We start from the raw sequence: 14,710 nt of genomic DNA on the forward strand, positions 1-14,710 counted from the left end.
TTTTGATACTTAATTTCACAATTTCACAATTTCGGACTTATTAACATTATTCTTTTTTTATCAGAATTTATTGGGTTTGAGGTGATATTTCCTAGACTTAGTCAGCAATTGGCATTTGTCACAGCTGAATGAACTTGTAATGTACCATTTTTCTAAATGGGAGGAGCTTAAAATATGGCTCTTAAAAGTGGTACGAACTCAGAAAGTTTGAATGTCCCCCACTGGGGTCAAATGTCAATTTTTATAAACTTACGGTGCAAAAACACCTGCGCGGATTCCTGGGTTGTCCAATGAACTCACGCCGTTTATTTATGTACAATAAGTTTATAACACTTGGCCCCAGGGGGGCATTCAAACTTTCTGAGTACAAACCACTTTGAAGAGCCATTTTTTTCAAAAGCTCCTCCCACATTAAAAACTGGAATATTACAAGTGTATTTCAGTTCTGATCAACACTTGTTGGCATTTAGGTTCAGTACATATCACCTCAAACATCAATCACTTTGATAATATCATAACAATGTTCCAAAATTCAGAAATTTTACCACCCACAAAACTCAAATTCAGTTTCCTTAAATCCACCATTTTAGGCTAATTGACTACATTATGACCAGGATAAGTGAAGACTCATGGAAAGCACATTTTTATCAAATATTATTTTACACCAACTCCCGACACACCCCAATAGATATTTAACCCGTGCGGTTTATGCAGACCCCTTTCAGATTCGTCTTGACACTTCGTAAAGAAATATTCCATACTAAATGTCAAGTCTGTATATAGCTATTGACATTTACTGCACATAAAAATATTGAAATAATCCTAGCATATTTGCAAAGCATTGACATATATAATTGATGTCATTAGGTTAACATATTTGAAATATATATTACTTTATATTGTTTAATGTATGCACCTTAGGAGATAAATAATTAGAAGCTTGGATTGTTTCACTTTTTCATTAATTTAATTTACAGGGTTTTGTTTATTCCCTTAAAGGATGTGTCCGGCAATCACAACAGTATGCCTTATATGTTAGAAAATTATCAAGTACGATTCACGTGGTTTTATTTTAAGCAAACTCATATTGACCATACATGTAGAAGCGAATTAAAACAACCGTCTCTCAACACGCGATATTCAAAATTCCCGGGCGCCGACATTTTCGAGTGCAATGACGCCCAGTAATACAACGAAGGATGATAACAACACAAATAACAATTACGTCATTGCACTGGATAATATCGGCGCGGGAATTTTGAATATCGCGTGATAAGAGCCGACTGTTTTTATGGTCAATATGAAGTTGTTTTAAATAAAACCATGTGATTCGTGCTTGATAATTATTTTTCTAACATATGCGGCATAATGTTGTGATTGCCGGAGATATCCTTTAAGGGACCCAGAACAATTAATATTTGTCCTTCTTATATCGCCGGAATTCTATTTTGGATTAAATATATATTTGGTTTAATTCAGACTTTTGAGTGACTGTTTATACTATTCTATATCTATCGGATGCCGAGCAAGTGCAAAGTTGCCTTCAGTAAGCTGCATTGGGCCATCTTTCTGAGCAGTTGTGGTGAAATAGAGACAGCGTCCGGGAGCTAAGTATCTTTCTATAATTAGTGGTGAAGCTTGTATTTCCGATGACTTCTTTTCATGGTCCTGGAATGATTAATACAAGACAAATATATTAAGTGGTTTGTCATATTGAATTATAGTATAGTTTAATACTTCGTTTTTAATTCCTCGTCAAGATTTATTTAAGATTTGTCGATTGCCGTTGTGTTTGTCGCAACGGCAAACGCACGAAAAATTAGAACTACACAGTGACGTTAATTGTAAACGCACTATAGAGGTTGTGTACATGACGTATCATACCGTAAATATGGCGGACTACTCAAGTGCATTCAACAAAAGATAAAACGAAATCATGTACATGATTAGCAACTAAGTCTAAGCACCAAACCATACTTACGATCTTTGCAGCCTGGGTCGTTTCCTTTTCCATTCCCTCTATTGCCATTAGTTTGCCCAACTCGACATCCTGGTTTCTTTCCGCCACCTTTTTATACGGACAAATAGCAAGAATAGAATAAGTGAAGTAAATATATATCATTATATGCAGAGACGTGACCTAGGTACGACAGTGCACACACGCTTTCAGTGGCGTACCGGCTTAAATTTCAGAAAAAGTTGAAGGCCTAATAAGACAAATGAGCTCGAGGTTAAAATGTGTAATATTTATGCTACAACAGGCCAAAATTAGTTTTGAGCCGAAAGAGATCAAACGGAAGAAGAACAGCTCAGACTTTGGCAGATTTGGTTAATATTGAATGCCGGTAAACCCGGCACCGGGACCATCGTGTTATCATAGACTTGTGATATACCGACGGTCCATGAATTCTGGCTACGCCACTGCAAACACACAAACACACACAAACAAATTTCGACATCAGTCACAACAAGTTATAAAAGGTTGTCAGCAAACGTTTAAATGTCGGGTTATATAAAAGGTATATAAAGGGTATAAGACATTTCATACCATTCAAAAACATTTTTCTAAAACCTAAATTTTAACGTAATTTAATTTAAGTGTTAACAAAATATTTGGCAAAAATGTTTCCAAAAATATATAGCTACATTAACATTTTAAAAACATATTGCTGTAGTGTGTTTTCATACAAAATGTTTTTAAAACGTTTTCATGACCTATATATAACCCGATATTTAATGTTATTAAAACGTTTTTACCTAAACCACACGTCAAAAAATAACTTGTTTAAAACGTTTAAAACAGTTTTGTGTTTGCTGGGAATATCAACCAGGAAATGAGAAACACTATACCTCACAGGATGCAACTACGGAAATCTATAGAGGTATCCTTATTCATATTTAACACACATGGCTCTCACTATACTAAGATACAATGCTTACATTTGTGAGACTTGAGTTTTTTCCCCTTCCATATGAAATCATAATTGCAACCTCCGCAGTAGTCAGGCTCGCATATAGCATTGGGATATTTTGTGCAGGTTTTGCCGTCACATGGATTAACAACACAATTAACCATTGGTTTATCTGGAGAACAACCTGCATAAATGGATAAATACATGCGGGTTATATACAATATTACATTATCCACTGTTCAAGACCTCATTGAAATTTTTCTTTTTCTTATCTACTCTCTGACTTTAACTTTTATTTTTTAATGTTCTAGTCAATCATGTTACGTCAGTACCCCCTGTGTTCAGTGGGGAATATCTTTACGATCAACTGGTTATATTTAAGAAGACTTGATTTCATTAAGGTTAGTAACTATATTGAACTGTTGCGATTTGGTATTTCACAGCATCTTGAGAATGGTAGTGAACTTTGGCAAAAGTTGCTTTGATTATTTCATAGCGAGCGTGTAGAAAAATTCAAATATCACAGATATACCGTTGCAGGTCCTGTGGTTCTTGAGTTATTTTGTAAAGAGGGCTGAAACAACATCACTTTTGTAAAACTTACATTAACAACAATAAATTAAGCAAGTTTTCAAAGTATAGGCCTATGATTTGTAGAATGAAACATTAAAGTATTATTTTTCAATAATATACCGTAAAACCTCGTCTACAAGCATATAGAGTGTTTTTGATGAAAGCTTAATAATTATAATATTATGGAGTTTGAGTAAATACATTACCGACACAAGCATAATACAAAGAATTACTATCGTAAGACCGATCTTTTGTTTTTGCATATTTACGGCTGTCTCGTATTAATTTAGCTTTCATCAAAAACACTCTATATGCTTGTAGACGAGGTTTTACGGTATTGATTTAGATAATGAAAAACGACTTTTTTTTTGTTGCTTCGACCAACAATACCTATCCTACCCTTAAATTCAGTACCTACTACTACCTCTTTCACAATCCACTCCATCCCATCCAGAAGCACATAATTTATACAAGTGTATAGATTCCTATTTAAATGTTAGTTTTCAATGATCACATTGTCCCCTTTTTAATTTCAGGCCAACCAAATGAGGTAAAACGAAGAAAATTGCTATTTAATTCCAGTGCCTACAAGCGTGTTTTTAGCTCGCCGAACGTATTATTATCATGATTATTGGCGGAGCCTCTCGCAGCTGGGGTGTACAAGACGTGAGACGAATAGCGATAAGCACACAGTTTATATGTCAAGACGTAAGACGAGTAGCGATATGCATACAATTTGTACGTCACGTCACTGATTCAATGATAATCATGTACGCGATGTGTTAAGCCATCACTCTGAATCACGCTGGAGATCTTCGGATTTAATATAAAAACTTAAATTTTACTATAATTAAAGCATTTTAGGCTTAATCTTTCACATTGTATTTTAGTACACCACTGGGCATTACAATAATGCAACACGTAGAAATTTGAGAAAAAATGAGGCCGTCTCAGTAAAGCAAATAACTCATTATGGTATTAAGACACGGTGAACTATCACATGCGTTGATCACTGAAAAACAGAGTCTTCATTTTCTATTTTCAGTGCAACATGTGTTTTTTATGATCTTTGTGCAAATGTTTGGTTGGATGCAATGGATGTTTAAGAGCGATTATGGATGGAAGTTTGTTCCTCAACTAAAGCAAACATTACTTGCGTGAGGAAGTTTGTTCTGTGTCTCGATATTAAAGTTGATTTTCCAGCACATGTTATGTGTTGAGCTGGCCCAAAATTATATGATCTGCAGTCACAGCATTAATTTCCGATGAATCAACATAGATACTTACTGCTCTCACAATTGACTCCAGATAACCCGTCAGGACAAGAACATACATAGCCCCGTCCTATATCAGTGCAGGTGCCCCCATTTTGACATGGTTCACTTGAACAAGCATTTATATCTAAAGAAAAGGACAAATTCATTAAATAAAAGGTAATTAATTCGAATAACTAAGAAATGCCAAATATGAGGAAAAAGGTACATCCCAATCACCAGGACAGGTGCAATGTGAGACAATTACATTATTTGTGATTCTATTAATGAATGGTGAGCTAGTTTCATTAATGCAGGTACCTCCATTCTCACATGGTTCACGTAAACATTCATTTATATCTAATGAAAAGGACATATTTATGAATAAGAACTAGCTCGAAATTAATATGGATATATAGGTGTAGGGCTGGCACTTTCGCACTAAGGGGCATTCGGTGAGAGCAAAATGTAAAAAATATGGGGTCATTGGATGAGAGCATGATTTTTGGCATTCGGTGAGAGCAAAATGTAAAAAAATATAGGGTTATTGGGTGAGAACATGATCTTTTTTTTAAATGGAATCTTTGGATGAGAGCCGACAGCGCCGCAAAAATCTCGAAAATCGAATTTCTAGTTCTAAATGGCTTCAAATTTCATTGTTTTTTCAAAATAAGTAACAGAATCAGTAATAAATGAAACTTGCTGTTCAAATTGAACTTGTAAGGGTCTTTGGGTGACAGATCAAATGGACAAATAATGGACAAATATGGGGTCTTCGGGTGACAGAACATGTGTTCGTAAAAAATATGGTGTATTTGGGTGACAGCGATGCTGAAAAAGGGAGTCTTAACAGCCCTACATACGTGACACCTCCAAAGTTGGAGTGCCCCCCCCCGACAGCGCCCACTTCCTTCAACTAAAACACCCTCATTTTCACATGATTCACTTGAAGATTCATTTAAATCTAATGCAAAGGGCATATTTTTTATGTTATCTATCTTTGAACATATCATGGGTTGGTGGCAATTATACATAACGGTAACTGTGGATAGAAGTCTGTCTTCATAAATGTTGATATGTTCAGGTGACCCAATGTTAAATCATCTGCAGTCACAATATTACTTTCCAATTAGTTAACATAGATACTTACTGTTCTCACAATTAATTCCATCAAAACCCGAAGGACATACACATTCATAGCGCCCTATATTATCAATACAGGTACCTCCATTCTCACATGGTCCACTTGCACATTCATTTATATCTAATGAAAAGGACAAATTCATAACAAATAGCTTAAAACTAATAGTAAATACAAAACATCAGAAATAAATCCATAGCGGCCACTTCCTTCAGTGCAAACACCCCCATTTTGACATTGTTCACTTGAACATTCATTTAAATCTAATGATAAGGGCACAAATTGAACTACACGTGTTTTATGTGACTCGTTTTTTCATTTTTTGAATTTCGACCAATTTCACCAAAAATATTTGAAATTTGGGCCAAAATCGGATTTTTTTGAAGTTGGTCGAAATTCAAAAAAATGATAAAACTAGATCAAATATTTTGATCTAGTCTTCATATTAAACTTGATGTATTCAGGTGACCCAATATTAAATTATCTGCAGTCACAATATTACTTTCCAATTAGTAAACATAGATACTTACTGTTCTCACAATTATCTCCTTCAAAACCCAAAGGACAAATACACTCATAGCGTCCTATATCATCAATGCAGGTACCTCCATTCTGACATGGCTGACTTGAACATTCATTTATCTCTAATGAAAAGGACACATTCATAAATAAAATTAATAGTAAATACAAAACATTAGAAATAAATACATCGCACCAACTTCCTTCAGTGTAAACACCCCCATTTTAACATGGTTCACTTGAACATTCAAATCTAATGAAAAGGGCACATTAACTACATGGTGTCCCAAAAAAGCAGAACCCTCATTGTGTCATAAATTTGTGGGCGTGGGATGGCACTTTTTACGCGTCTTACGTTTCTTACTTTGTTTGCTTCTTGCTTTCTTTTTATTTACAACATAAGTCATTATTCTTTTTGATAAAAGGGCTATTTGGTTTGTCTTTGGTTCTGCTGAAGTGAGTTCACGATGTTGCTCTGAGCTCTACCTGGTTGCCTCCATGGCGAATACAGGTTTCGGCCCTGTATCAACTACGTTGCGTACCATCCTTGTTCAACGGAAACATTCGAATGAAGCAGTAACACGTTAAAGATATTGGAGGCTAGCTGGTGGTCTTCGCTCATAGCCGTCGCTTTGGATTTTGCTCTAAAGGAAGAAATCAAGTGATGTTAGGTCTGGTGATCTTGCAGGCCACTCCAAAGCATGGCCCATCTGAACCACTCTGTTTGCTATCCGTGGACAGAGTGCAAAATGGGTACTTTTCCTTAAAAAGGCATATCTTCAAAAATTATAAGCCGATTGAAATAATTGTTTTGGCTTATCAAAGCTAACGATTAACGGTTTCTTTACAAACCAAAATAAATTTGATCAACTTTTCAGAAATTGGTGAAAATTAGGGCGTAATGAGGGTTCTGTTTTTGGATACCTTGTAGTTGTTTTTTTGGTAGTTTGGAGGAAAGGAACATTAACAGATTATAAATTAATATCAATCATTCACACTTGTAATTCCATTCATGTACGTGTCACTTAGACAATCTTTAATTACAGAATTGTTTTTAAATGAATAATTGAAATTAGTAAATGCACTTTCAGAAAAGTAAAAAAAAGTGTCAAATTATTTTTTGGCATTCCACGAAAGAGTGAGTTTAATAATGAAAGAGCAAATGAAGCTACTCACCTTCACACATGTAGTCAAATTCCAAGTCTACGCACTGTTCATCAGCTCCGCAAAGGTTGGGTTCGCATTCATTACCATCTGGGAATTAAAAAATTAGCTTCATGGTTATTGATCAAGTATAATCTTTAATATAAAGTCTGCACAAAAAGTAACGCAGCTGTTATAAATACGTCTATAGCTTCAGAACTAATAATTATTTTTACAAAATTTCAACATACGTCGTAGATAGAAGGGTGGTTTATTTTTTTGATACCCCATTTGTCAAATATTGTTCAATATTAACAACACATCAGTGCTTTTAAAGAAAAATACCCGAATTTAAAAGTTGCCGTTTACAGCAATCAGTGGGTATTACGCAGCACGTAAAACCCTCCAATATCTTCGCGCTGACTTCAAATCAATACAAATAGCTGCAACCTTTAAATTCGGGTATTTGTCATTTAAAAACACTGCTGTGATGTTAATATTGAACGAAATTAGACGAAAGAGGTATCAAATGGGCGTAAATAAATTACTATTCCTCCTATGTTGCAATATTGTGAAAACAATTATTAGTTCTGAAGCTATTGGCATATTTATAACAGCTGCGTTACTTTTTGTACAGTCTTTATGTTACAAATGTATAATAATAGATAACAAAGCAGAACCTTCTTTAACTCTTGGTTATAGTCCATATACCTGTATCTTTGCCGAGTCAATAGAGTAAAATCAAATTTTGAAATTTTCTCAAAGCCCAAAACTGTTAATTGTGGCAGGAATCTGTTATGTTAGTTAAATTCCTTGCATCCTTTCCTTTCTGAAAAACTACCAAAAAAACAACTACAAGGTATCCAAAAACAGAACCCTCATTATGCCCTAATCTTCACCAATTTTTGAAAAGTTGATCAAATTTATTTTAGTTTGTAAAGAAACCGTTAATCGTTAGCTTTGATAAGCCAAAACAATTATTTCAATCGGATAGCAAACAGAGTGGTTGGGATGGGCCATGCTTTGGAGTGGCCTGCAAGATCACCAGACCTCACATCACTTGATTTCTTCCTTTGGAGCAAAATCCAAAGCGACGGCTATGAGCGAAGACCACCAGCTAGCCTCCAAGATCTTTAACGTGTTACTGCTGCATTCGAATGTATCCGTTGAACAAGGATGGTACGCAACGTAGTTGATACAGGGCCGAAACCTGTATTCGCCATGGAAGGCAACCAGGTAGAGCTCAGATGAAACAATTCCATATCTTTAATACAAGAGGTCAAATTTTTCAATTGATCGTCGGATTTTCTTCCCAGCTACATACACTTAAGTACATATCATTAGATTTATAAAGTTTACTTCGAGGACTGTTAAATATTCAAAATATCATTTTTTAATCATTTGCCATAAAATCCGTATTATATCGCGAATTTCAAAAAATCAAAATTATTTGATATCAGAAGGACATTCTTCGTATTCAGAATGCAATTTGATATGCCTGATGTGCTCTCATGTCCCACACAAAATACTGTCCAATCATCTTGCAAATTAAAAACTCAGTACTTACCGATCTCATATGTAATACTAAATCCTTGATTTACAATATTTCTATCGGTGAAAAAATTTAGCCATAACTTGTCTGTTTCATATGTAACCGTTCTGTTTTCTTCCGGTATTTCACTAGTAGTGGTGACATCATAGCTATCCTGCGTCAAACTTAAATCAAACGTATCGCCCAAACCTATTGAAATTACGTCTTTATCGGGCTCCAATCGAACCACGTTGTAAGTAAGTCTTATCTGTTTGGCATCAGCAGTACCGATGAAATAGTAACAATCCAGCCTATTACTATAGGGTTGAGGGTAATTTGGCGAAATCAACTCCCCTTGTTTCTCTCCGAATTGGTATGGCTGATGTCCGATTGGATTGCATTGTGCTGAAGTTCCTAACAAAACAAATATAATTATACATTTAATATAAATCTTTATTTATTCTGTAATTTACTGTTATACTGCTCATGGAAACGGTATGATTGTACTCGTGATATACTTCGGTATGTTAATTCCGCCTTTGAGTTACGTTAAACGTTTGATGTCTAAATTAGTAGTACTAGTACTATTTACATTAGTATTGATATTTTTTATTTTGGGTTCGTTTTTTATGGTGGGTTTTTATACTTTAACCTCAAAGTTAATTTCAGAAAATAGAAGATTAGATTACCATAAAAACGAAACAGTAATCTTTAGCGGGGTTCTACTCCATATTGCAGAAAAATACCACCAATATTTTTGGTGGTTAACAATTCGCCAAAGTGTCTAATTTAAAATAGATGGCAATTACGGTTGATTTTATACATTGATAATAATGCAAGGGTGTAATTTTTTTGTTAAGCATCATATTATCATAGGTAAGATGCTTAAGATGTCAATTAACAGAGGAAATGTCAAATAAAAATCAAATAATAATATTAAATATTTTGCAATTATTAATTTATACTTTTTTCCAAGTGTACAGATACTTTTCTGTTTTGGCGCAGTATATTTTAAAATGTCACCAATTTTGCAGCCACTAACATTTCAATTTTAATACCAAAATAAAAACAAACAGAAATGTTTTCTATTAGTTGATTGATCATACGGAGGTAGTTGCCTAAATCAACAAACATATCTGTAACTTTAACTTTTTACTAAACTTACCACCTATGTCATCGCGTTCACAGAATTGTCCATGGAAACCAACAATACATTCACAGAAGGCATCACCACTATCCTTCGTTACACAACGTGCAAAATTTTGGCATACGTTAATATTGCATTCTGATCCTACTCCAGTACCCTGTCCTGATCCTACGCTTGCTGATATAGTAATCACCAGCAATGTGAGACTAAACGAGATTGAGTCCATACTGAGCAGCTGCTTCCTATAAAATATCAAAGTCAATATTTGGTTTGAATAAGCAAGGTGTAATACTAGACATGTACAAGGAGAATAAAGTTAATAATTTCACTTGCATTACAAGTTATAGTATTTCTACTATCTTCAAGTACAATCTAAAGAAAACAATTTGTTAACTCGACTCTTATGAATAATTACTCAACAGGATGACTCTTTCCATTTAAGCATATATGTTAAAAGGCATGGTGAATTACAGGAAGTAGAGAAAATGCAAGTTTGATCAAGATCCCCTCGCTCAGAAAAAGGACCAGTCGAATTTGGGAATGCCCCATATGCCGCAACGTTTAAACAAAAGCTCTAAATCCCGCAGAAAAACATTCGACTTGGCCAACATCATGCTTCCACCACGTATGACCAAAAAACATTGGACTTAGCCAACATCATGCTTCCACCACGTGTGACCAAATATCTTTAACATCGTTTTTATTCTGGTAAAAAAAATGTAACATTATTGTTATGTTGTCACTTACCAAATTAGCTTCCAGACAATACCTTTTCTTTGGGAATCTCAGCGAGAACTTGAAAACAAAATATTTCAAAGATGTGATTGATAAAATGAACCTACTGCAGCATTCATCTGTTTAACAATCATAAATTAGTAATTACAACCGAGCGTAATAAGGTAATGATTCAGATGCCGCGATGAGACAAATGAATGATGACCAATTGATTGGGCGTGTTATATTTATATCCAAATATTGCATGCATTTCACTGGGGGAGTAATGGTGATGTAGATACGAGAGTCTTGTTATGTGTACTCTTGCGAAATTCTAACTTTACACGTTATAAGTGTGCCGAGGACTTAAGGGTTTGGTATAGCACATATTTGTCACACCTATTTGCGTAAGTTGTACTTTATAGCGTTTTGCGGTAGTACATTACTAAAATACTGATTGCGGCACAAACCCTGAAATTGTTGTTACATCGTCAGAGCGGCAAAGTTCACATTCCATCGAAAAGGTTAGTGTATGTGTCTGATACGCACTAATTAAAGTAATATGGGCATTTCCAAGCGCATCATTCCACAACGAAAAATTTGCATTACGTAGATTAGGAAATGGCTACGGTTTGGACACGTTTCGCTTTCCTTATTCATTCACTTACCAACAATAGTTTCAATTATGCCATTCACCTACATGTTTGGCTGCTGCATTAAAATACATTTTTGCAAGCCTCGCGTTGCGGCATGATGCGTTTGGAATTACCCATATATTGAGATATTGCTTTATATATAGTACGTAATAAAGCCTTTCAATACTTTTCAGTGATTCACAAAAACATGGATGTAACATGAAATTTATTAGTATACAAATATTTACTGCTCATGAGGGACCTCGTGGAATCTATTTGTCCATGAGGTGAACTGGTGACCGTGGGCCCAATGTGTTCCCGAGACCGTATAGGTCGAGAAAAACCACGTGACTAAAACCAAAACCCAACTTAAGACTCATAACTTGAAACGACCGAGTGTGACATGCTGCGCTGCCCGTAGGCCCAAGGAGATTTGAATAAGAATGGAGGAGCAATACATTGCTTAACGCATTGTTCCTTTGTACCGATTTGATTTGTTGACAAGCTATTCATCAAGTGGCACCATTTGTTAATAATAATGATAATAATGATAATGTTCACTTAATAAAGCGCCGGTATCCGTCGAGAGACGCTCATGGCGCTTTGCAAAAAACAACCAATGTACAATGATACAAACATATTATAACAAAACAGTTTATCAGTGTTGCATAGTTCATGATATGCATATAGTCAATTAAAAGCATTTTGGAACAAGTTAATGTGTTTTGAAATTTATTTTGAAACTACATAAGCTCTTGGCAGAGCGAACCGAAAAAGGCAGATTGTTCCAAATGTTTGCAGCTGAAACATGAAATGATCTGCTGCCCCACTGGTTTCTGGCAACTGTTTCTTGAAGAAGTCTTTTTGTAGCAGAACGGAGGTTAAAAGCTTGTGAATACATTTCTACAAGTTCATTTAAATATGCTGGAGCTGATTAATACAAGATCTTGTAGACAAACAAGGCTATTTTAACTGACCTGACAACTTTACCAGGCAGACTACTGTCAATAAGTAATCAAAAGTGGTGTGTTTTGCACTCTCGTACAGCCTGAACCATGTGTCGTTTTCTACAGGGTGTATCAAAATGATTGGTACCGACGACTTCTCATTTTTGCAGACTTTTGTTAATATTTTTGCACCAGTTTGGGTTTTAGTGTTTTAATATTTGATATTATAGTAGTTTTATCTTTTCTAAGAATTTTAGATCATTAAGATCAGCAGATTTCGTTCAGAAGTTACATGTTTCTAAAGGAAAGTAGATTTTAAGTGAGAATGATATTTTGAAAATCTTGGAAATGTTTTTTTCCTTGCCTATTTCTTCATTTATAATGTATATAAATGATCTAAGCAATATTTATTGGTTGATAGGATGATAATTTGAATTGTTACATACATTGAGATAACTAAGTCTATAGAAGTTGTGGCAGAGACTGTAGACAGTATCTGTTAGGGTAGACCTGGTAAAAGTTGGAATGGTTCAACAGTATCCACACTTCAGCGTGGTTTCAGAGCGAAGAAGCTATGGAGAAGTGCAGATAAGATTTAGAAGACAGTTTCCGAGAGCAAGTAGTATCCCATGCAAACATGCTATAACTTAAACTTGTTTCAAAATTTGATATGGGCAGTTACAGAATGATTCCACCTCAGGTGTTAAGTTCATTCAAGATGGGGCTTTACTTCACACTGCCATAGTCGTAAGGCAGAGACTTCAGGAACTATCTTTTTCATAGTACAATTTTATGTTATGTAGACTGAAAATGAGATATTGATTGAGAGCTTATGCAATAAAAATTTCAAGCAGTGAACCTATTTATCTTGAGTTGTGCAAGTAGAACTAACATTACGACGATTTGCGTTTAAATGACAATAGCTTACAGATGCATCAACCAATTAACTTCAGGTTATTAGATCAATAAGTAAACATAATGCCCCTTTCTATTACTACCACAAAAACTATATTAATTGCTAATTTTATATTATTGACATATTTTTGAAAATGTCACATATCCCGGTACCAATCATTTTGATACACCCTGTATTAATCAAAATAGTGGTACATTTTGACCTGAAAGGCTTTACCGGACAGGCTACTGTCAACCCAGCAAATACAAAAACGTTTTAAAAACGTTTTAAACAAGTTATATTTGGGGTTTTGGTTTAGGCAAAAAACGTTTTAATAACAATGTCTGGTTATATAAATGTCTGGTTATATAAAGGTAATGAAAACGTTTAAAAAACGTTTTGCATGACAACACACTGCAACAATATTTTCAAAATATTATTGTAAACTATTTTTTGCAAACAGTTGTTTGCCAAATATTTTGTCAACACTTAAATAACAATATCTGTAGTAAGTTATCCAAAAAAGATTATTTTTAATGAAAAGGTTTTATACCCTTCATATAATCCTTTATATAATCCGACATTTAAACGTTTTCTGACAACCTTTGATTTGATTTGATTTGAGTTTATTTATGCATATCATTCAATTTACAGAGTTTACATTATAAAAACATAGAATATAAAAAGACTAATTACATTTAAAATTACAATGTACACAATTGCAGACATGCTTAGGATAACCCTTTAAGCCCTAAAAACGGCTTATTTCCAAAGGGGTCCTTTAAAGCTTTTAAACATTGCACACATTAACATCAACAATATCAAAACACTAAATATGATACCATCAAAAATCAAAAATTATTATTGCACAATTAATATTAATCATAAAGCCAATATGCGTACATCCATATCAAAAGGATGCACCCGTCGTCCGCCACATGTGTTCCACTTCACAAAACAGCCAGGAATGAACACCAGACCCACCCCCAGAGCAGAGGTCACATCAAATCATCCCCCAGTCACACAATTTAGGAATACAGAGAACATTCCCCAACTATATATGTGACTCTGGGATAACCCGAAGCGACCCCCAACCCGGAGACGAGCCCGCCACGCATTGGCATCATGTGAAATGAGACACATGCAGCAGTCGACATGCGCACTGGGCCGACACGGATGCACACATATTGCAGACGTGTATGAAAAGGCAAGTCCACCACGATTAACTGGGGTTCAATGCCAGACCCCACCCCCAACAACCCAACCACCACAACAAGCCCACCCAAAAAGCACACCCCTC

This window comes from Amphiura filiformis, chromosome 14 (assembly GCF_039555335.1).
Source record: "Amphiura filiformis chromosome 14, Afil_fr2py, whole genome shotgun sequence".
Taxonomy (NCBI): Eukaryota; Metazoa; Echinodermata; class Ophiuroidea; order Amphilepidida; family Amphiuridae; genus Amphiura; species Amphiura filiformis.